Genomic DNA, 25,927 nt, shown 5'->3' with positions numbered 1-25,927 from the left:
GTATGGCTAGCGCCTGGCAGAGTGTGCTTCCGGCGCTGTGTCTGCCGGCTCCAGTAGTACGCACATGTTCAATGACCATTTGGCCTTGAAACATCCAGTTTTGCCCTCTGGCTACCCAAGGACTTGTGTGCATGAAGGTCAGAGCCTTGGGATGCTTGCTGTGAGGCTCATAAGTATTGAGAGAGGAGAGCTGCCTTAATATAATGACCGTATTTTCCCGGGAATTCTTTAGAGGCTACCTTCTTCTTCTTCTTTTTTTTTTAATTTTAGTAATGTATTTTATTTAACCTAATCTGTTCAAAGTGTTGTTTTTCCAATGTGTAATCAATATGGACATATTGTTGGTGACTTCCCTGGTGGTCCAATGGCTAAGACTGCACATTCCCAATGCAGGGGGCCTGGGTTCCATGCCTCCTCAGAGAACTAGATCCCACAGGCTGCAACTAAGAAGTCGCATGCTGCAACTGAAGAATCTACAGGCTGCGATAAAAGATGCCATGTGCTGTGACCCGGCGCAACCAAATGCATATTTTTAAAATGAACATATTATTAATGAGACTTTTTACATTCTTTTTTCATACTCCATCTTTGAACTCTGGTGAGGATTTTATATTTAAAGCACCTCTATATTTGAATGCTCACTTTTCACCAGAAAATGCTTGATCTCTGTTGAGATTGTATAAAATGTATAGTTGAAAAAGTATTTTTACACCCAAGTTGTTCTAGTAACTGAATCAGTATCAATTTTAGATTTCAGTTAATTAAAATGAAATAAACTTTGAGTCCCTTAGTCGCAGAAGCCACATTCCAAGTTTCAGTAACCTTGCATGGCTAAAGGTGACCTTGTTGGACAGTGTAGTGTTGGAGATTACCCCTTTGGGCTCCAGAACTAGTCTGTGGAGGCCATCTTCTAGTTCTTTTGCTTACTTAATTCATTTAGTACAGGGCTATCTCTCAATGGCATCTCTAACTTGCACTTCATTTTTATAATTACTATTTTTTTGGCCATACCTGCAGCAACTAGGATCTTAGTTCCCTGACCAGAGATTAAACCTGTGCCCCGTGCATGGGAAGCATGGAGTCTTAACCACTGGACTGCCAGGGAAGTCCCATAAATCGTACTTTAGTATTCATAAGATATATGAGCATTTTCTGTGGCCTAAAATCACCTGTCATTTGTTTCAAGGGTAAAGGGCAGGGGGTTGGAAGTTTGACTTGGGTTTCAGTCCTAGCTCTGCCACTGTATGATTTGACTTCATCTCTTTAAGCTTCAGCTTTCTTGTCTATAAAATGAATATTCATTTGTTCATTCATTTTTTTGTTCCTTCATTCAACAAATATTAAGTAATTTCTGTGTGCCAGGCTTATCCTCGATGCTGGAAAATGAGCAGTGAGCAAAGCAGACAAAACTCCTGCTCTCAAAGGAGCTTGCATGCTACTGGGGAGATGGAATATAAAATAATAGAAGTGAAATATAATATGCTAGATGGTGACGGTTGCTACAGAGAAAAATAGAATGGGTTCAGGGATAGAGTGACAAGATAGGAAGGTGATTCCTGTCTGTTTTACACAGTTGACAGTAGACAGAGAGGGCCTCTGTGTGGAGGTGCCGTTAGGCAGAGATGTACATGAAGAGCGGAAGGGTATTTGAGGATTCCTGGGGATAGATGATCTCAGAAGAGGCGGAGCAGCGGGGAGAGCGGGGTTACAGGGGGTGAGGGCCAGTGCAGCCGTGGTGCCAGCGCACACCTCTTGAGCTGGCTTAGAGGATGGGGTGAGATGACCTTTGATACGCATTTTGCACTGAAAGAACAAAATGCCTTAACAAGTGAGGATAGTCGTAGGAATGCAGAAAGGTTCAGTAGTATCATCATCTTGTTAAATATAAATAGAAAAAATCATATCATTTTTATAGAAAAGGCATGTGATAAAATTCAGTATTGATTATTGATTTCTTTTTTAAAACCCTCAAAATGTAGTAGGAAAATATCCTTAGTAAACTATGTGCTTCTCAACCTAAAAAACATCTCAGGCTTAACAGGAAATTTGTGACCATTAAAATCAGAAACAAAGTAAAGATATCTACTGTTTTCACTCTTTATTAATGGTATTTTGGAATCACAAATTAATGCAGGTGAACAACAGAAAGAAAAAGAAGTTAGAGAGGTTTGATAGTAATATACGACTAGAATCCTCCATGGAATCAATGAAAAATTAACTATAAAGATTAATCATATTTATAAATGTGCCTGGATGTCAAAATAATATGTCAACATTCATACCTTTTGGGTATACTAGCAACTAATTTAAATGTTCAGCTCAGTTCAGTCACTCCATCATGTCTGACTCTTTCCACCCCATGGACTGCAGCACGCCAGGCTTCCTTGTTCATCACCAACTCCCGGAGCTTGCTCAGACTCAGGTCCATCAAGTTGGTGATACTATCCAACCAACCATGTCATCCATCCTCTGTTGTCCCCTTCTCCTCCTACCTCCAATCTTTTCCAGTGTCAGGGTCTTTTCCAGTGAGTCACTTCTTCGCATCAGGTGGCCAAAGTATTAGAGTTTCAGCTTCAGCATCAGTCCTTCCAATGAATATTCAGGACTGATTTCCTTTAGGATGGACTGGTTGGATCTCCTTACAGTCCAAGGGACTCTCAAGAGTCTTCTCCAACACCACAGTTCAAAAGCATCAATTCTTTGGCTCTCAGCTTTCCTTATGGTCCAACTCTTGCATCTATACATGACTACTAGAAGAACCATAGCTTTGACTCTATGGACCTTTGTCACCAAAGTGATATCTGTGCTTTTTAATGGTGGCTGCAGTCACCATCTTCAGTGGTTTAGGAGCCCCCCAAAATAAAGTCTCTCACTGTTTCCATTGTTTCTCTGTCTATTTGCCATGAAGTGATGGGACTGGATGCCATGATCTTCGTTTTTTGAACGTTGAGTTTTAAGCCAGCTTTTTCACTCTCCTCTTTCATTTTCATCAAGAGGCTCTTTAGTTCTTCTTCACTTTCTGCCATAAGAGTGGTGTCGTCTGCATATCTGAGGTTATTGATATTTCTCCTGGCAATCTTGATTCCAGCTTATGCTTCATTCAGTCTGGTATCTTGCATGATATACTTTGCATATAAGTTAAATAGAGTGACATTATACAGCCTTGATGTACTCCTTTCTCAACTTGGAACCAATCCATTGTTCCATGTCCAGTTCTAACTGTTGCTTCTTGACCTGCATACAGATTTCTTAGGAGGCAGGTTAGGTGGTCTGGTGTTCCCATCTCTTTAAGAGTTTTCCACAGTTTGTTGTGATCCACACAGTTCAAGGCTTTAGCGTAGTCAATGAAGCAGAAGTAGATGTTTTTTTTGAATTCTCTTGCTTTTTCTTTGATCCAATGAATGTTGGCAGTGTGATCTCTGGTTCCTCTGCATTTTCTAAATCCAGCTTATACATCTGAAAGTTCTCAGTTCAACATACTGTTGAAGCCTGGCTTGAAGGATTTTGAGCATACCTTGCTAGCATGTGAAGTGAGTGCAGTTGTGCAGTAGTTTGAGCATTCTTTGGCATTGCCTTTCTTTGGGATTGGAATGAAAACTGACCGTTTCCAGTCCTGTGGCCACTGCTGAGTTTTCCAAATTTGCTAGTATGTTGAGTTCAGCAGTTTAATAGCATCATCTTCTAGGGTTTGCAGTAGCTCAACTGCAGTACCATCACCTCCACTAGCTTTGTTTGTAGTGATGCTTCCTAAGGCCACTTGACTTCACATTCCAGGATGTCTGGCTCTAGGTGAGTGATCACACCATCGTGAGTATCTGGGTCATTAGTATCTTTTTTGTTTAGTTCTTCTGTGTATTCTTGCCACCTTTCCTTAATCTCTTCTGCTTCTGTTAGGTCCATACTGTTTCTGTCCTTTATTGTACCCATCTTTGCATGAAATGTTCCTTTGGTATCTCTAATTTTCTTGAAGAGATCTCTAGTCTTTCCCATTCTGTTGTTTTCTTCTATTTCTTTGCACTGATCACGGAGGAAGGCTTTCTTATCTCTCAGTGCTCTTTGGAACTCTGCATTTAGATGGATATATCTTTCCTTTTCTCCTTTGCCTTTCGCTTCTGTTCTCTTCCCAGCTATTTGTAAGCCCTCCTCAGACAACCATTTTGCCTTTTTGCATTTCTTTTTCTTGGGGATGGTCTTGATCACTGCCTCCTGTACAATGTTACCAACTTCTGTCCACAGTTCTGTAGGCACTCTATCAGAAATCTAATCCCTTGAATCTATTTGTCTCTTCCACTGTATAATCATAAGAGATTTGATAAAGGTCATACCTAAATGGGGTAATGGGTTTCACTACATTTTTCAATTTAAGTCTGAATTTGGCAATAAGGAGTTCATGATCTGAGCTGTAGTCTGCTCCAGGTCTTGTTTTTGCTGACTGTATAGAGCTTCTCCATCTCTGGCTGCAAAGAATATAATCAGTCTGATTTCAGTATTGACCATCTGGTGATGTCCATGTGTAGAGTTTAAATGTAGTGAAAGAAAAAACAGTTACCATAAAAAAGTATTAAATACCTAAGAATAAACTTAAGAAATATGTATGATATATATGAAGGTATTAAAAAATGCTCCTGAAGGGGATACATAAATGATATGAGGCCTGTCATATTCTGGAATATAGAGATGCTGGTTCTCCTTAAATTAATGTGTATGTTTAATGCAATTCCATTAAAATAATACAATTTTCAAGGGCTAAACAACCTTATTCTGTGCTCATATGGAAAAATAAGTAAGCATGAACAGCTCGGCCATTTCTGAGAAGAGATTAAAACATACTGCAACATTATAATAATTGAAGCATTTGTATTACTAAATGTCATGTTTAGTACATGACAAAAGATGGCATTTCAAGTTAATTGGAGAAAGATGCTCTGTTCATTAAATAGTGGTCGGATAACCAGGTGGCCATCTGGAGTGGGGAAAGAAAAGGCTATTTAGAACAGTATCTCAAGTGTTAAGCAAAATTGATCTATGTTAAACAGAAATTTTGAAAATATTTTATGGAAAAAAGCATGGGAAAGTTATTTTATAATCTTGGAGTACATGTGGTCTAAGTAAGGGAGAAAAAAGAGAAGCCGTAAAAGAGATTGATAAACTTGATTACTTTAGAAAACTAACAGAAAAATTCCTGCATAGAAGATGACTAAGATAATTGGGAGAAAATTTTTGCTTCTCATACTGCAAAGGGACTAATTTCCCTAATGAAGAGTTTCTACAGATCCGTAAGAACAATTCCAACAAGCCAGTAGAAAGATGGACAAAGGATACAGATAGTCTATAGGAAGAAAAATAATGGTGTCTTTCAAACATATTGAGAAGATGCTGAACCTGCTCATTTTAAAAGATATGCACATTACAACTAAACTGAGGTTCCATTTATCACTGTTTGATGGGCAGAGATTAAGAAATTATATAACCTATTCTGTAGACAGAATGAGTGCAAAATAGTCTCTTTTGTGGGCAGTTTGGCAAAATCTATAGGACTGATGCTGAAGCTGAAACTCCAGTACTTTGGCCACCTCATGTGAAGAGTTGACTCATTGGAAAAGACCCTGATGCTGGGAGGGATTGGGGGCAAGAGGAGAAGGGGACGACAGAGGATGAGATGGCTGGATGGCATCATGGACTCGATGTACATGAATCTGAGTGAACTCTGGGAGTTGGTGATGGACAGGGAGGCCTGGCATGCTGCAATTCATGGGGTCACAAAGAGTCGGACACGGCTGAGCGACTGAACTGAACTGAACTGAGTTGAGGAATTGTGAGTTTAATGTAGAGAAGATATGGTTTCTACTGCTGTCTTCCCTGTTTACCAGCATTTAATTTTGAACATGTCACCTCCCGTGTGCATGCTAAGTCTCTTCAGTCGTGTCAGCGCCTTTGTAGACTGTAGCCCACAAGGCTCCTCTGTCCATGGGATTCTCCAGGCAAGTATACTGGAGTGGGTTGCCATGCTGTCCTCCAGGGGATCTTCCCGACCCAGGGATTGAACCTGCATCTCTTATGTCTCCTGCATTGTCTGACAGCTTCTTTACCACTAGCACCAGCTGGGAAGCCCTGTCCCCTGTCTTTACTGTGCTTTATTTTTTTCACCTATGAAATTCATGGATTGGGCTTAGGTCCATCCATTTTAAGACTCTTGAATTATTATTAATATGCTTGAGTGGATTCAGGGAAGATTGTGGGCCTCAGCAGAACATTTTGTTCTTATTGGCAAGTTTTCACATAACCTGTCTCAGTTCAGCTCTTTTGGAGAATGAAATTATTCAATAATCAGCTCATCGTCAACACCACAAATTTGAAAACTTCTTGAATTGTTTGAGGCTTGTACTTGATTGATTGATTTGTTAATTACTCTGCAGGAAAGCACTTGATTATAGTTCGGGTCAATTAATCCAATGCTATGGAAAAATCCACACCCCCTATAAAAACGCCCCTCTGCATTTATTTTGCCGAATCAGGGAGAAATCTGTGGTGTGGCTGTTAATTATCTTCCCCTCTCCGCCCACAACCTGCACAGTATTCATCTGATGGTTTGCTATGCTTTTTGTGCATGCCCCACCTATTACCAGATTTCTGAACTCAGCACAGTAGAGGTCTGAATTCACTGAATTTATGCCATCTGCAAATGAGGTTTAAATTTGTCCCTCTTTTGAAATTAGGGAAATGACATAGCCATTGCATAGAAGGATTGTGAACTTGAATTTGATTTTGTTAAGTGGAGGTAGAATGTTTTGTTAGAAGGAAAGCACTTGCCTGGGCAGAGATTTGGGTGTGACTCAATTGTGAACTGCCAACTCCTCACTCCCTAACTAGCAGGAGACGTATTTTGTTTTTAAGGGAAGTGACAAAGAGAGAATTATAAAGACCCAGTGAATTTTAAGAGAGTCCTTTCAATTCACTTTAATTCTGTTTAACCTTGCTTTCCATGTTATCCTGTGCATTACTCTCAAGGAGCTCAGCTTCCTTTTGAAGTCTCAAAGCGTGGCTGCTGGCGGAATCCTGCTGGTAAAATATAAGTGATTCTCAGTAAGCCCTTCCTGATACATAGGGATGCCTTGCTGCCCAAGTAAAAGCATGTGTGTGTGAGTGCCTATAAAGGAGCGAAAGGGCAGAATGTATGGTAATGGATACTGAAGTGGGAGGAGTGTTTCTCATGAATTAGAGATGCCCTTTCATAATTCAAGAGTCACAGAATGAGAAAAGGCTTGACATCACCTGAAAAGCATCTGGAAGCAATCTGTAATTCTTAAGAGGCAGTAGGAGAGCCTGTCTCTCTCTAGTACATGATAATAAAACAGTTCATGTGGGATTATGGAAGAAGTAGAATTCTCTCTTACTTGTAAGTCATTGTAAAATTGCTTGAGATGAAATGCCCAGAGATTTGATTATGAATTATACTTTGAAGTCATAGGTGCTAAATATCGGAGTCGAGTGAGGAAAGTAGATTTGAAGGCACTGAAGAAATTTTAATGTGAATAATTTGTTTATTTGCATGTGAAGTGTTATCCCTTGCCTCTCAGGCCCCATACACACTTTTTCTGTGCCCAGGCATTACCACAATTGTATCTAGTTCTGAAGACTTTGGTCACATTGAGGTCCCTCTCTTCATCTTTATCCCTTTCACGAAACAAACATGTGTTAAAAGAAATGACTTCCAAGCCTTTGAGGCATCTGTAGGTCAGACATACACACAAGACCTCTTATAGTGACTTCTAGGGAACCATCTTTTAATATACTGGACTGTTACAGAAAAATTATGTTAATGAATGGTGCATCCTTATTACACAGAGATTTTGAAAAGAGCTGGTATATTTGTTACACCAGTCAGTCCTAAAGGAAATCAACCCTGAATATTCATTGGAAGGACTGATGCTGAAGCTCCAGTACTTTGACCACCTGATGCAAAGGGCCGACTCATTGGAAAAGACCCTGATCCTGGGAAAGATTAAAGGCAGGAGGAGAAGGGGACGACAGAGGATGAGATGGTTGGATGGCATCATCAACTCAATGGACATGAGTTTACACAAACTCTGGGAGATAATGATGAACAGGGAGGCCTGGTGTGCTGAAGTCCATGGGGTCGCAAAGAGTCGGAAACGATTTAGTGACTGAACATTTGTTGTACTGAAACTGTGTAGTGTCATTTCAGGGGGTCCTCTGAAGGGCTCCAGTATTACAGTCCTTTATGTCTCAGTGTAGAAAAGAATTCAGCAAGAGACAAAGCGATAGATAAGGACGTGATTTATTAGAATAGAACACTTGTGAGGTTTACAAGCGTGTGGGCAAGAAATGCCACACCCTAAGAACTTACTGGGCTACAGTTTTATAATAAAGGAAAAGTAGGGAGGGGCAGAAGAGCTTCTTTGTCTCTCTTGGGTAGACATCATGCTTCCATCATCAGCTCCTCCTCCAGGCTGGGCAGGGGAATTTTCTTGTCTCTACATGGTCAAGCTAGGTGCACAAATTATTGTTTTTTTATGTGTGCAGAGAGTATGTCCTAGGGATCATTAACTTAATGAGCTCACTGGGCAGGATGTGAGGTTTATGCCACCATTGTTATATTGTTTTGGGGCACGTCTCATTCTTTTGCATGGTTGTGTGTTAAGCAAGCCTGCTTGGTTTTGTGGGTAAGCAGACCTTCTCTCTTGAGTAATCATTAACTTACAGGGGTCTCCCATATATTTTCTATTTACAGTCCCCTAGAGGACTGTTTAATCACCTACTTTGTCCCTTTACTCTGTCCCTATCAGTACTAGATTCTGACTTGAATTGCTCACCTTAACCCATCTAAAGTTAGGGAAATACTTCTAATTATATTAGAACAAATTGCTTCCTGTGTCTTGCTTTGCATTGTTGATTGTGATCATATGGAATTACAACACTATATTCTGTGTTTTCTTTCTTCTTTATACGATAAATGATGTTTTCCCCACTTTATTAAAATTCAAATTTTTCTGATGGTTGACAAAATTGTGTAAAGTAAATTAGATCATTTTGTCAAATTTATTTAACTCTTCTTTCCCAGTTATTGGGCACTTAATATGGTTCCTATGCTTAAAATTTACATATAGTATCTATTGCTTTATTTAAATGTGTTTTTTTTTCCTTGGTCATTTTTCTCTGGCTTCCACCTGTTCTCATCTAGAATAGCATCCTCTTTCACTTTGTTTAGCATTTGCATTAGCTTCCCTGGTGGCTCAGATGGTAAAGCATCTGCATACCATGCAGGAGATCTGGGTTCAATCCCTGGGTCGGGAAGATCTCCTGGAGAAGGAAATGGCAACCCACTCCAGTATTCTTGCCTGGAAAATCCCATGGACGGAGGAGCCTGGTAGGCTACAGTCCAGTCAGTCCAGTTCAGTCGCTCAGTCGTGTCTGACTCTTTGCGGACCCCATGAATAGCAGCACGCCAGGCCTCCCTGTCCATCACCAACTCCCGGAGTTCACTCAGACTCGCGTCCATCGAGTCAGTGATGCCATCCAGCCATCTCATCCTCTGTCGTCCCCTTCTTCTCCTGCCACCAATCCTTCAGCTTCTTCAGTGTTACTGGTTGGGGCATAGACTTGGATTACTGTGATATTGAATGGTTTGCCTTGGAAATGAACAGAGATCATTCTGTCGTTTTTGAGATTGCATCCAAGTACTGCATTTTGGACTCTTTTGTTGACCATGATGGTTACTCCATTTCTTCTGAGGGATTCCTGCCCTCAGTAGTAGATATAATGGTCATCTGAGTTAAATTCACCCATACCAGTCCATTTTAGTTCGCTGATTCCTAGAATGTTGATGTTCACTCTTGCCATCTCCTGTTTGATCACTTCCAATTTGCCTTGATTCATGGACCTGACATTCCAGGTTCCTATGCAATATTGCTCTTTACAGCATCGGACCTTGCTTCTATCACTGGTCATATCCACAACTGGGTATTGTTTTTGCTTTGGCTCCATCCCTTCATTCTTTCTGGAGTTATTTCTCCACTGATCTCCAGTAGCATATTGGGCACCTACTGACCTGGGGAGTACCTCTTTCAGTATCGCGTCATTTTGCCTTTTCATACTGTGCATGGGGTTCTCAAGGCAAGAATACTGAAGTGGTTTGCCATTCCCTTCTCCAGTGGACCACATTCTGTCAGACCTCTTCACCATGACTCGCCCGTCTTGGGTTGCCCCGCAGACATGCCTTAGTTTCACTGTGGTCCTAGTGTGATTAGATTGACTAGTTTTCTGTGAGTATGGTTTCAGTGTGTCTGCCCTCTGATGCCCTCTTACAACACCTACCATCTTACTTGGGTTTCTCTTACCTTGGGCGTAGGGTATCTCTTCACTGCTGCTCCAGGAAAGCACAGCCGCTGCTCCTTACCTTGGATAAGGGGTATCTCCTTCCGCCGCCCTTTCTGACCTTCAGTGTGGGATGGCTCCTCTAGGCCCTCCTGGACCCACACAGCCACCACTCCTTGGACGTGGGGTTGCTCCTTCCGGCCGCTGCCCCTTGCCTCCGGCGCCGCCCCTGGCCTCGGACGCGGGGTATCTCCTCTCGGGCCGTCGCCCCTGACCTCGGATGCGAGGTAGCTCCTCTCGGCCGCGGCCCCTGACCTCGGACGTGGGGTAGTTCCTCTCGGCCGTTCCTGCGCCGTCTCAGCCTGGCACTCTAGGCTGCTGCTCCTGACCTCGGACGTGGGGTAGCTCTCGGCCACGCTCAGTGCGCCGGGCGCCGCCGCCGCCCCCCCCGCCACGTCCATGGAGTTGCAAAGAGTCGGACACGACTGAGCGACTTCACTTTCTTTCGGCCTTTTGAGGTCTCTGTGCTTGGGATTAGTCTCTTTGCTGTGCTCTCTAGGACACCTCTAGGTTATGTCCTCTGTACTGTTCGTCTCAGGTGGGACAATTTCCCAGCTTCCTCTTTTTTGGGAACCCAGGCCTTGTCCTGGAAGCGCTGCATCTTAGCCACTGTATCACCAGGGAAGTCCTTTCTCAGCCTTCTTCAAGCTCATGTTTTTCTGAGTGTATGGTCAGGAAGCCATGTAACTATGCTGTGAAACATCTTCCCAGGTAGGCATGATCACATGAGACCTGTCTCTAAAACCAAAGTAAACTTTGCCCATGGGATGGCAATAAATTAAACTTTCAACTGTCAATATTTGAATAGGTCAGAAGTGCCAGGGAATATTTGGCGAATATCACACCTTTAAAGAGAAGCAAGCTATGAAGTTTCTTGCTATTTTATATTTTGTTCTCGTTATAATGTTATGTTGCTGATGCATGGATATGGGTTTATTTAGTTCCACATTTTTTTTTTTCTCTTCTAAAAGAAGTATATAATTACTTACCATCTCTTGGAGGACAGAAGAATCCTTCTTTCCTTTCTGCTGCCCAGTGGGAGTCTCGTATTTGGCTAGCATTCAGACTTCTAAATAAAGATTCAATTTTTGCTAATAATTTAAAAAAAATAAGTGCAATCTGAGGCAGAGCCATTCAGTGCACAACAAATGGCGGTAGCTGGGAGGGGAGAAAACCTAGAGAAAAATTGATTGGGTTTTTGTAGCTTATTGATGACTGTGGGTCTCTGTCTCTCTCTCTTTTTTTTTTCAGTTGGAAATATTCTTCTGGGAGTTGCCAGCAGTGCCAAGTGTTGGAAAAATCTTTTCTGCCCTTCCGATAGAGTGAAGTGAGCAAACATAATCTAGCAGAAGGCTGGTGAAGAGAGCAATCACAGGTAATGTCTTTTCTTGTTACTATTGATGTGTGTTCAGTAATGTTCAGTAACAAATTAAAGAAAAATAAGCCTACTTGAATTTACACATCCAAGTGCTGACGGAAGAAAAACACACAACTTGAGAGTTCTGAATGAAGTTTTATTTTGGGACCTCACTGAAGACTATAGCCGGGGAGACAGTCTCTCAGATATCTCTGAGGAGCTGCTCCAGCGAGGTAAGGGAGGGGCCAGGATGTGTAGGTATGTTGAGCTTTAAAAAAAACAAATAAAACAAAAACGTGTAGTCATTCAAAAGATAACTGCTAATCACAGAAATAAACATTGCAAGTTAATGATTTTAGTGCCTTTTTACTTATGGGAAGATGCAAGGATCTGGGCTCAATGGAATTGTTCATTAGATATGCATCTTAATTATCTAGGGCCAGTATCCAGAGCACAGGGTGCTTCCTGTTTTTCTCTATCCGGAATTGCCCTTGGGGCATACCATCAGTGGGAATGAGGGTGCTGCAGTGGCTGATGGCTTGGTGCTTGTTTACTGGAATGACAGGCAACATCCTTTGTCCATAGAGGTGAACATTAGCTTGTTCAAAGCAGTCTTTCTCAGAGACTTCACTCTCTCCTCCGCTCAAAACATTAAAAAAAATTAGTTATTTGACTAACGCTGGATCTTAGTTCCCGCATGTGAACTCTTGGTTACTCTTGTGGGATGGAACCCAGCTCCCTGCATTAGGAGGGTGGCATCTTAGCCACTGGACCACCAAGGAAGTCCCAAAGATTTTTTTCCTTTGGAAACTGCATCTAAATCCTCTGGTGGCATTCTTTTAAGCATCCTATTTTCTGTGGTGGCAAATGTAAACCCCTCAGGGGGTGTTTTGGGAAGTAGTCTAAATTTCTTCAGAGCTATGGGATCTGGGAAGTTCTAATTTTTATCAAAAACCAGAAGGAGGAATAAGGTAATGAAACCAGTTTCTCTCTGTATAATTTGTATGTGTGTTTGAAGTCTTACACACTATATTCAAAGTTACTTCTAAAAAGTGGTGACTCTGAGTTTCAAATAGTAGTATAATTATATTGTTATTAGACTTGTAGCTTACAGAGAAGCATATGCTGTTTATTTGTATGTAAATATTGCTATTCTTTCTTATTAAAATTGATCAATTTGTCAATTATCAGGTTGAATAAGATGAGATTTAATTTCCTTATAAGATATATTTCTAAGGCTCTGTAATTTGCATCTTATTAGAGGTGTGTTTCGCATTGTTTCTTAAAGTGTTGTTATAGTACTTGTTAAAAACGCACAATGAAAATTCAGATTACTAAGACGAGGTGCCAAATCTAGTGTGTCATAATCTGAATCAGAGTGCTAGGGGGAAGGATTTGGAAATTTTACAAGTGACTACCACCCAAGATGGACACTGCCAATGCAATTGAGAGCATACTTCCACCTAATCTTTGTATTTTTGGATTTAAAGGTATTGCAATCACCTTGATTTTTGCTTTGAATAAAACAATGCTGGTATTTTTAGTATACTGTTTTGACATAGGATTATGTTCTCCAGTGGGCTTCCGTGGTGGCTTAGCTGGTAAAGAATCAGCCTGCAGTGCAGGAGACTCGGGTTCCATTCCTGGGTTGGGAAGATCCCCTGGAGGAGGGAACAGCTACCCACTCCAGAATTCTTGCCTGGAGAATTCCATGGACTGTATAGTCCATGGGGTCACAAAGAGCCGGACACGACTGAGCAACTTTCACTTATGTTCTCAAGTTGCATGTTGTTAGATCAAATTACTGTTATTTGAACTTTATGTCTCAATTTAAAATGAGAATATTTTTCCTTGGATGCAGGTGGATAAATTTGTTTTTGACAGCTAGATAGCAAATACCAAGTTTTATGAAATATCTTCTTGATTTGCTAGTAAGTTGCACCTCAGGTATCTTATTCAGCTCGTGGGAAAGAGTAACGGGATAGATCTTAGAGGCTCCTGGAGTCTGTGCTTTGCTACTGCAGCATCCAGTCCAGCATTATTCAGTAAACATTGTGATGAAAGCTTTGCTGTGCAATTTATGGTTCAGACAGACCAAATCTTTTCTTTATAGTACTCAGAGATTTTATGAAGTTCTTTGAATCCCCCAAATGAAAGAAAGTATTAATATTAAATACTAGACTTTGATAGGATATTTTCATTGCCATGTACATTCTTTGGTAATCCTGCCTATAAAGTTATTAATTTTACAGAAAGTAAGCTTTGTGTATAAAATGTGTTATTTTTTAAATATTTTCAGTCTAAAAAATTTATTTATAAACATTATAAATAAATCATTTATTTATAGTATTTATTTATAAATAGACATATTTTTTATTTTTTTATACATTTACTCATTTTAATTCATTTAATTTACAATATTGTAGTGGTTTGCCATACATTGCCATGAATCAGCCATGGGTGTACATGTGTTCCCCATCCTGAACGCCCCTCCCACCTCTCTCCCCACCCCATCCCTCAGGGTCATCCCAGTGCACCAGCCCTGGTCACCCTGTCTCATGCATCAAACCTGGACTGGCGATCCATTTCACATATGATAATATACATGTTTCAGTGCCATTCTCCCAAATCATCCCACCCTCACCCTAATAAATTATTAATTTGTAGTTCAGCCGCTCAGTTGTGTCCGACTCTTTGTGACCCCATGAACCACAGCACACCAGGCCTCCCTGTCCATCACCACCCCCCAGAGTCCACCCAAACCCATGTCCATTGAGTCAGTGATGCCATCCAACCATCTCATCTTCTGTCGTCCCCTTCTCCTGCCCTCAATCTTTCCCAGCATCAGGGTCTTTTCCAGTGAGTCAGTTCTTTGCATCAGGTGGCCAACGTATTGGAGTTTCAGCTTTAGCATCAGTCCCTCCAATGAACACCCAGGACTGATCTCCTTTAGGGTGGACTGGTTGGATCTCCTTGCAGTCCAAGGGACTCTCAAGAGTCTTCTCCAACACCACAGTTCAAAAGCATCAATTCTTTTTATTTATCAATTATTTGTAGTATTTATTTATAAATAGACATATTTCATAAATTTATTGATATTATAAATAAATATTGAAATATTTTTAGGTATTTTATAATCAGATTATACCTTTACTTTAAAAGACACCTACAGTATTATATCATTCTATATATGTTAATATTAAGAGAAATATACTTTATGTAAGATAAAAATGACTACAGATTTATAAGTTAAGGCCATTATGAGAAAATATTTCATTGTGTATACTTAAAAATTGTGTTAAAACGCACAACACAAAATTTACCATTTTAACGATTTTTAAGCATATAGTTCCAGTATTATAAGTATATTCACATTGTGCAACCAGTTTCCGTAATGAAACTCTACAGACATTAAACAACTGTTCATTCTCCCCACCCCCTCCACCTGGCAACCACCATTCTTTTTTTTTCTTTTGGTCTCTGTAAATTTAACTGTTCTATGTGCCTCATGGAAGTGGATTCATATGGTATTTGTCTTCTTGTGACAGGCTCATTTTTCTTAGAGTAATGTTCTCACAGTTCATCCATTTGTTAGAATTTCCTTCCTTTTTAAGGGTGAATAATATTTCTTATACACACACACACACACCCCCCTTACATTTTGTTTATCCATTCATTCATTAATGGACATCTGGGTTGCTTCCACCTTTTGAATGTTATGAATAAGCTGCTTGTATATGGGTGTGTACATAATCTGTTGCATTCCTGCTTTCAGCTGTTTGGGATCTTAAAGTGGAATAGCGGGGTCACATATTAATTCTATTTTTAATTTTTTGAAGGATCACCTTACTGTTTTCCACAGCAGCCAAGCCATTTTATATTTGTACCGGAAGTACACAAGCATTCCAGTTTCTCATATCCTCCTCAACACTGGGTTTTAGTATTTTTTTGTTTTTGTTTTTGATGATGATAGCCATCCTGATGGGTATGAAGTGATGTCTCATGGTTTTGATTTGCATTTCAATAATGATTAGTGATGTTAAACATCTTTTCATATGCTTGTTAGCCATTCATATATGGATAAATGTTTAGTCAAGTCTTTTGCCCATGTTTTAATAAGGTTGTCTTTTTGTTATTGAGTTATAGGAGTGTTTGTATGTTCTGAATATTAACTCTTTATCAGATATATGGTTTACAATTAAGATTTGGGGCTTCCCTAGTAGCTTAACTGGTAAAACACCCATCTGCAATACAGGAGACCCCAGTTTGATTCCTGAGTCAGAATCCACTGGAGAAGGGATAGGCTACCCACTCCAGTATTCTTGGGCTTCCCTGGTGGCTCAGCTGGTAAAGAATCCACCTGCAATGTGGGAGAACTGCGTTTGATCCCTGGGTTGGGAAGATCCCCTGGAGAAGGGAAAGGCTACCCACTCCAGTATTCTGGCCTGAGGAGTTCCATGGACTGTATAGTCCATGGGGTCACAAAGAGTTGAACATGACTGAATAACTTTCACTTTCATTTTCTTTAGACTAAGATTTAATAATTGACAGTAAGCATAGAGCCTGTGTTTAAGTTAGTTATTTGGTGGGCGGTTACATTATATTTGGGATTTGATTATGGTAAACTCTGAATTTTGGTCTTCAGGTAGGTGGGTTAGTGTGTGTGTGTCTTGTCACAGGGCTTGACAAAGGAGAGATCCTCTAATGTCTTAAGAAGCTTTAGTTTCAAGACCATAAGCAGAATCAACATTTTTATGGTGAAGGATAGCTAGTAATGAATCCTGGGAAAAAACTTAACAACAGTTCAAACCATTAACCTGTCTGGGTAGCCTGATTTTACCTCTAAGCTCTAAAAAGTGGTATGTTTGTTGACAGGATACTTAGACTGACTTTGATAAGTTCAAAACCCAGACCGTGTGCCTTTAGAAGTGAGGTTATTTTGGGGAAGACAGGAGGGTGTTTGGAGTTGGGTGGGAAGAGTCCAAAAGCAAATATATATATAACAAAGAGGAAAACCTGGGCAAAGATGGTCCGAAGGAAGAGGGAGCAGCTTAGCTGGATGTAGGAGTCCCATGGATATTGAAAGGATCTAACCCTTGGATGTATTACTTTCTTTGAAGGAAATGACAGCAGGTACTAGAGCTAGCCCAGGAACAACCACAAGTGGGAAATGGGCTTGAAAAAGGGTGGAAACAATATGATATAAAATGTGCGTGACAGCCCCAAAGGGATGTTGCCAGTGGGATTCATCGTTACGGACTTTGGAGGTGTGCTCAGAACCGCGAGACAAATAGCAGGTAGACAGAGGCAATTACGGATCTTCTGACCTGGTGGGAGAAAGATATATTTGAATGTAGTGTTTCAGGGCTGGGAGCGTCTGCATGAGCGGAGAGGAGCGGTCAGAGCAGCGTTAGAATGCTGCTCTCCCTAATGTAATACCAGGAGGTCTGAGTCATGGCGGTGGTGAGGGGAGGATGTTTCTCTGTGGCTGCCCTGGCTTTGTGTGGAACCAATGGGAAACCACGTTTGAAAGTTGTTTTGAATAAAAATTTAGCCTCAAGACAGTTTGGGGATCAGCTTTCCTGAGTAAATAACACAAAAAGATACTTAAAAGTGACTTCTTACAGTCAAATAATCAAAACAGCTGCCTAATGCTGTCATTCTGACCATACCTTTTCCGAGTTCTGTAGATTTTAAAATTATGAGCTGTCTCTGCCCTGTTTTGTGAATTCAGTCTGTATTTATTCAGTCGTTTTGGTCTCTTCTCCCTGACCCTTGTAGTTTCATTCTAGCTTAGTTTAGTCTGGGTCTTTTCCAGCTTTCTGTGTTTTTTCCAATTGACCAGAAGGGCTTCGAATACATGTGTGAAGTTTATATTTCATCATGTTTTATGCTTCATTTTCAGCATCATTTCTGAAATGCACTACCTTTTCTTTAAGGGTACAGGCCGCATTGAGTTGATGTACATAGAGTGTTAGTCACTCAGTCGTGCCTGACTCTTTGTGACCCCATGGACTGTAGCCCCCCAGGCTCCTCTGTCCATGGGATTCTCCAGGCAAGAATACTGGAGTGGGTTGCCATTCCCTTTTCTGGGATCCCTTTTGATCTCGACCCAGGGATCAAACCTGAGTTTCCCTCATTGCAGGCAGATTCTCTACCGTCTGAGCCACCAGGAAAGCCCTTAGGAAACTCTCTAATGACTAGTCCACACCAGAGATTCTCAAAGTGTGGTCCCTAGGTGAGCAGCAGCAGCCTCACCTCACACTTGCTAGAAGTGTGAAATCTTGGGCTGAATCAGAAACTCCTACAGTAGTCTCAGTTTGTATTTAACAAGCTCTCTGGGTGATTCTGATACCAGTTAGAGTGTGAGGACTGCTCCACATGTCTCGTTAGCTGTGTGCAGTTGTCCAGGCTTTTCATCCCTTGGTCTTCTGATCAGAAAGATCAGGGGTTCCCAGATGTTGGTGTGTGCATGAATGGTCTGGTAAGTGTCTTTAACACATTCCAGAGAGCAGTACACTTTCCCTAACTGTCTACCCAGAGATTCGGGTGCCGTGGTCTTAGATTCGGATGCAGTTATCTGCTTTACAGCAGGCTTGCCAGAATACATCTCATATCTGGAATCTGGACCAATGGCTATCTCTCTTTCCTCCAAGCCCCAAAGTGATGTGATTTAAAGTGGCTTTTCAGGTTCAGTAACTGAACCTGAACCTGGCTTAGGGGCCAGTTAAACTTTATTTTCAAAATGCAGTTTGGATTATTTTTCAGTAAAACCATTGTGTTCTGCTTTCTTTCCTTAAAAAATGTGATTCTTTCTTGGCCACTCAGGTTACTGTATGAGATTTTTCTCAGGCTTAGCCTCATTGATAAAGCAGTTTGCTTGGACCGTTTGCTCACTAAAAGAGCCCTCTGCCTCTTACCAACTTGGAGATTTCACTCTGGGGTTCATATGATAATTTATGAACTGTGTTAATAAACTGTAAATGCTGGTTCTTAGGGAATGCTGTTCTTCGTTCGGGTCTTTTTGTCCTTACTCTCGACTTCCAGTCTCTAAGCTGGTGCCCTGTGCATGATGGTATGTCTGCCTCATCTCACCGTCATTCATGCTTTTGTTTCTTTAGTTTTTACGGTACAGCTTTATTAGAATTGTTTTCTGTGAGTCTTCCTCTTGTCTCATTGGCTGCTCCTTCCATCCTTTCCCCTCTGTCTGCCCCTTGAGTGTCCATGTTCCCTGGGAGCTGCCCGAGTTCTTTTCTCCGCACCTTACTACATCTTACTCCGTCCCCTCAGGGCTTGCTTCTTCCTGTCTGCCAGGCCCTGGCTCAGATGTCGCTCTCACACCACCCTTGATCAAGGAGCCTCAGACTCTCACCGCTCTCTGAGCTGCAGCCCGTATCCTCAACTGCCTCCAGTGTGTCCCACAGGCAGATCAGGTGAATGTATCTGAACTTGAACTTGTCATTCTTCTTCCCCAGAACTTGTGCTTCCTCTCGTGTCCCCTATCTTGGTGAATGGCATCAATATCACTTTGCACGGAGAAGGCAATGGCACCCCACTCCAGTACTCTTGCCTGGAAAATCCCATGGACAGAGGAGCCTGGTAGGCTGCAGTCCATGGGGTTGCTAAAAGTTGGACATGACTGAGCAACTTCACTTTCACTGTTCACTTTCATGCATTGGAGAAGGAAATGGCAACCCACTCCAGTGTTCTTGCCTGGAGAATGCCAGGGACGGCAGAGCCTGGTGGGCTGCCATCTATGGGGTCTCACAGAGTCGGACACGACTGAAGTGACTTAGCAGCAGGAGCAGGAGCAGCAGCATTTATTCAGCATCTTCTATATGCCATGTCCTGTTCTGAAAACTTCCATGTAACTCCTCGCACATCCTTTGAGATTATATTATTATTCCCACTATACAGATGCAGAAACTGAAACACATGGGGTTTAAGTGAAGCTCCAAAACCACTCACGGATGGAGATGGAATCCTGGAGCATGGGGTCTTAGTCGTGCTTCCTCTCCCAAGCTAGACGCCTCAGGTCTCCCTTCCCCTCGTCTTCTTGCCCCTGTGCATCTTCCCAGTCCTCTCCAGTTCACCTGCTAATCTCTCTGCAAAGCACGCTTCCTCTTCTCTGCGTTCCATTGTGAGCAGTCTCGTCATGACCTCCTTCATCTCTTGTCCCCCTGTTATAGCAGTGTTCTCTTCCCATCCATTTCTTTATGATTATTGCCAAAGTGTTATTCTTGCCAGCAGTAAGTCTCACTGTGACGCTTTCCTGCATCTGTCAGCCTAACCCTTCTCAGTCCGTCATTCAGGGTTGGGCAAAGCCTCTGTTATCCTCTTCATTGTTGAGCAAGCCCCACCAATTTGGAGGAGCAGGACGATTCTGCCATTTAAAGAATCAAAGTCGAGAGCTGGAAGAGCCTTTGCCTCTTTTGGCCCTTAATTTTGATTTATTTTAATAAAGGAATAATTATAAAACAACTCCAGAGTCTAGGCTGGCCAGAGAGGGCCGGCCTCTGTGGTTTTGGCAGTGCCCGAGAAGAGTGGTCTTGCACTCCATGTGCGTGTTCCAGCTGGGGCAAACTGCTTGCGCTTCCCGTAACGGGTCACGTTCTCCCGGCTTCCTCTGGGTCTTTGCCCATGCTGCTTCCTCTTCCGCCGTACTCTTCCTTCCTTGGGTACCGCTGGCTAATACGTCCATCTCCATTTTCAGGTCTCAACTTAGATTTCATTTCACCTGGCAAGCTTTCTCTGATCCCATTTGCCTTCCATCCAACAGGTTGGGTTAAATACTTCTATATGATGTCATAGCATGCCACCCTTTCCCTACCATAGTGTCAGTCGCTCAGTCGTGTCTGACTCTTTGCTACCACCAGGCTCCTCTGTCCCTGGGATTTTCCAGGCAAGAATACTGGAGTGGGTAGCCATTCCCTTATGACTCATCAAACTTTGTTTTAATTGTTGGTTTGGTTGCTTCATTGTAACTATAAGCCACATCTTATGTATTTCTGTGCATCTACCTCTAAGCATAGCTGTTCAATAGAGATTGATTGCGTGGAATAATAAATGAGTATTTAAATGAGCTAATTGATTTTAGCCAATTCCACCTGCTTCTTACCTTTGTAAAATAACTCTGGCAGGTTATAATAACCTTTGTATAATAACTCTAGCAGATCAGTTAGGGTTCAGTTTACCCAAAAGTAACTATAGGAATCAATGGTTTAAACAAATTTTGGGATTTTTTTTCTTCACATGAAATAAGTCTGGGACTAAGCTATCCAGGCTTAGTAGACTGGTTCCTTGATTATCAGGGACCCCAGATTCCTTCTGTCTTCATGCTCCACTCTCCTAAGTGGAATCCTTGCCCTCATGTTCTCATCTCAAATATGTGCCAGGAGTCTGGCATCTGCAGGCCCTCATTCCAGGGAAGAGGGGAAGGTCAAAAAAGCAAAAAGGAGATTGCTAGCAGTCTGACTTCAGCCTTTATACCTTTTAGGGACTTTCTCGAAAGGCCTTCCGAGGATATTACTTTCTACCCCTTGATTAGACAGTATCACAGCATCAACTCTGCTGCAGGAGAGACTGGGAGATACTGTTTTTCTGCTTTTGGTCTTTGCTTCTTGCTACACAATTGGGGTTCTGTTAATAAAGAAGGAGAGGATAGATACTGAGTAGTAACCAGAAGCTTCTACATAGCTTAGGATGATCTCCTCTTCAGTGGTCATAGACAGATTAGTAAAAATTGACAGAACAGTATGGCAGCATTTTTAAAAAGTATGTATCTAATGTAGCTTTGAAAAGAACCTTACGTCTTTGTGATCCTAGCTATTTTATATAAAATCAGCAACTTTTTTGAGTATTTTAAGGAGATTTAATTTCAGGCATCTAAAAAGTCGTCTAAATAATTACTTTCATGAATCATTTTCTTCTAGATATTTGCACTTGTTGATTTAAGAGTGTACCTTCTTAGTATATGGATGTTAATTGTAACTACTCCTTCATCTTTTACTGTTGTCTTGAAATTTTTCAAGATTTAAAAAGTGGGGAAATGTTAAAAATAATAACAAAATAAATAATTGTCCCAAAAAGTAAAAATAAATGCATTGAAAAAGAGTATTCTAGACTTCCCTGGTGGTCCAGTGGTTGGGAATCTGCCTGCCTGCGCAGGGGACGCAGGTTTGGTCCCTGATCCGGGAAGACTCCACGTGCTGCAGGGCGGCTGAGCCCGTGTGATGCGACCACTGACGCTCGTGCACTCTAGGGCCTGTGAGTGGGCTTTTTTGGCGGTGGGGGAGGTTTAAAAAGACTTGTTTAATTAAATACCAGGATAAGGCCAGGCAGGGCAGCGGGGGAGTCACCCAGAAGCACAAATGCCCTTGGGGCCCTCCCCCTGCACCCCGCTCGAGAGGCCACAGCTCAATGGCTGGAGCCAGGTCCCCAGACACTGGGGCTCTGTACAAGACAAGCCACTGTGCCCCGCAACTGGAGAAAGCTTGTGAGCAGCAACGAAGACCCAGCACAGCCGTAAATAAATAGATAAAAACTAAAAAAGGAAAAAGGATACCTTCTAAAGTCTCATTAAGATGTGCCCCAGAGAACCCTGTTACACTGTTGGTGGGAATGCAAACTAGTACAGCCACTATGGAGAACAGTGTGAAGATTCCTTAAAAAACTTGAAATAGAACTGCCGTACGACCCAGCAATCCCACTGCTGGGCATACACACCGAGGAAACCAGAATTGAAAGAGACACGTGTACCCCAATGTTCATTGCAGCACTGTTTATAATAGCCAGGACATGGAAGCAACATAGATGCCCATCAGCAGACGAATGGATAAGAAAGCTATGGTACGTATACACAATAGAGTATTACTCAGCTATTAAAAAGAATGCATTTGAATTAGTTCTAATGAGGTGGATGAAACTGGAGCCTATTATACAGAGTGAAGTAAGCCAGAAAGAAAAACACCAATACGGTATACTAACACATATATATGGAATTTAGAAAGATGGTAATGAAGACCCTATATGCAAGACAGCAAAAGAGACAGAGATGTAAAGAACAGACTTTTGAACTCAGTGGGAGAAGGAGAGGGTGGGATGATTTGAGAGAATAGCATTGAAACATGTATATTACCGTTTGTGAAACAGATCACGGGTCTAGGTTCGATGCATGAGACAGGGCGCTCAGAGCTGGTGCACTGGGATGACCCTGAGGGATGGGGTGGGGAGGGAGGTGGGAGGGGGGTTCAGGACAGGGGACACATGTACACCCATGACTGATTCACATCAATGTATGGCAAAACCACTACAGTATTGTAAAGTAATTAGCCTCCAATTAAATTAAATAAATAAATTTTTAAAAAAGCAAAAAAATAAAAATAATGTTAAATTAAAAAAAAAAAAAAAAAAGATGTACCCAAGAATCTACTAGTGGGAATGTAGATTGCTGAAACAGTTTACAGTAGATATTAAGAAACCTAAGTCTAAATTTTATAAATTAGATTTTTTTGAGAATTTAATGATTTGGGAAAATGCTCAGGATGTAAAATTAAATGAAAGGAGCAGGAATCAAGATTTAATTTTGTCATTAAATTCTTCGGAAAAAAAATCCAGTTTTAATAGTGGTCTTTCATTCCATTATATGGACTTCCCTTATATATATGTGTAATCCTTCTTTTGGGCTTCCCTGCTGGCTCAGTCAGTAAAGAATCCACCTGCAGTGCAGGAGACCTGGGTCCGATCCCTGAGTTGGGAAGATCCCCTGGAGGAGGGCATGGCAACCCACTCCAGTATTCTTGCCTGGAGAATCCCCAAGGACAGAGGAGCCTGGTGGGCTGCAGTCCCTGCAGTCTCAAAGAGTTGGACACGACTGAGCAACTAAGCACAGCAAAGTCCTTCTTTTATTACTGAACACTTTGCTTGTTCCAATTTTTCACTATTAGAAGTAGTCTTCAATGAAAGACAGTATTTATTTAATTTTCTTTAGATTTCTGGGTTTTTCTGATAGATTTATAAAAGAATGAGCAGACTAGATTAAAGATATAGATATCTTTTTTGTTGGAATTTATTGCCAAATCTTTTGCGAAATATGTGTATACATTCCCATATATTGTACTTCTGACTTTGTAAAATTTATGAAATTACTGGAAAGTATAGAAAAAAGACTACCAAAAAATATATTAAAGCTTTAAAAATAGTTTTTCATATGGTGGTGCTCTGAGTGGTAATTCTTTTCTTTATATTTTCTCTCTATATATTTTCTGCAATGATTATATATTGTTTTATAATTTAAAAATAAATTAAGTTGAAGATAAAGAATAGGTCTTCTGGGAAATCCCTTGTGGTCCAGTGGTCAGGACTCCTGAATTTCACTGCCAAGGGCACAGGTTAGATCTCTGGTCAGGGAACTGAAATCCCTGGAAGCCTCATTTGGGGGCCAAAAAAACAAACAAAGAATATGCTGAGCTGCTGCTTTGCTATTTAGAGTGTCAGCATCAAACGAGATTTTTTTTTTTCCCACTATGCCATGTAGCTTATGGGATGTTAGTTACCCAACCAGGGATTGAACCCTGGCCCTGGAAATGAAAATGCCGAGTCCTAACCTCTGGACCTCTAGGGAATTCCCCAAAGAGAAATTTTAATGTTGCTTTTTTATCGAAGAAGAATAAGCACACAACAGATGGAACCTTGAAGGTTAGACATGTTTTATTGAATTTGTTTAGAGGTATTTTCTCCATTTTTCCTAGTAATTTGAGTGAGTGAGTGAAAATCGCTCAGTTGTGTCCGACTCTGCAACCCCATGGACTGTAGCCCACCAGGCTCTCCTCTGTCCATGGGTTTCTCCAGGCAAGAATACTGGAGTGGTTGCCATTCCCTTCTCCAGGGGATCTTCCCAACCCAGGGATCGAACCCAGCTCTCCGGTTTTATCTTCTGTTAGTCTTTCTCCCTTTTGGTCTTTACCCTACGGGGGTCTTTGGGAACTGGTGTCTGTGTAGCAGCATCCGCCATACCTCTTCACTTTAGCTTAGGCTGGATTTGAAGAGCCAAAGCAGGAGAACACTGAAGGAGACCTGAGACTCTCACAGAGAAATAAATTATAGCTGATGTTTCCTTTAGCTTTGCTTCCCTGTTCTTTATTATTTATTTATTTTAAAAATGTAATCTCTCCTTTTATCAACCTTTATCATTTCATACTGCAAGAAAGTGAAATCAGTAAAGGCAAATAACCCTTATGAATCTGCTGAGTGTTAGACCTTGGTTAATGGAATCTAGTTAACTGAAATAAAAATTCTGGGTCTTTTTTCCCCCCCAGTGTTAGTTATTGTAACTGTTAAAAACAAGAGGACCACACAGCTTCAATTCTCACATTCAATAGCTGGATTGTAGTATTAGGTGGTCCTCGGGTCATTTTTAGCTTGTCATCGTTTCCAGGGTAATCCTCTTAAAATATGAGTACATATTTGTTTCTAGAGGCAAAAGTTGAAATGATTGTGGAATGCATGGATGGGTTCATGAAACTGACCCTTGATCAGTATAAGGTGTCCTAGTAACCTATTTCATATTCATAGACTCTGTAGCCTGGGATAGATTAATTTTAGAGATGTATTGCAGAATGTTAGATAAAGCGAGAGATTGTGGAAAACATGTTCTGTAAACCAAAGTAGTGTCGGTTACGAAACAGCAACAAAAGCAGACTCCTGAGTCAGCGGTATACAGTTGGAGATTTGGAGACGTGGGGATGGGAATGAAGGGTTTGGGCTGCGTTTAGGAGCAAAAGGGCAGATTAGTGGGAACACTTTGAGCTGTTTTCCCCAGGCTCTTGTGAATTAGTGTACTTTTCAAACAAATATAAAAACAAATGTGGTCTGCCACAAGATTCTGCCTTTGATTCTGTTCTTCCTCATTTGACGAAATAATATTGTTAGACAGTTACCCATGACCCAAATCATAGTTTTAAGTAAATCTATATTTTGTTAAATATCTATCTCTATACTATCTACATTCATCTACTTGAAAAGTGACACTCAGTCTCATACTCAGTCTGAAGTAGAGTTTGGCAAACAGTGACCAAATCTGGCCTGTTGTGTGGGTGTTTTTTTTTTTTTGTTTGTTTGTTTTTTATGATCACCAGCTAAAAATAGTTTAAAAATTTTTATATTCTGGTTTTTATT

This window comes from Capricornis sumatraensis, chromosome 17 (genome assembly GCF_032405125.1).
Source record: "Capricornis sumatraensis isolate serow.1 chromosome 17, serow.2, whole genome shotgun sequence".
Taxonomy (NCBI): Eukaryota; Metazoa; Chordata; class Mammalia; order Artiodactyla; family Bovidae; genus Capricornis; species Capricornis sumatraensis.
This window is presented reverse-complemented; position numbering follows the sequence as displayed.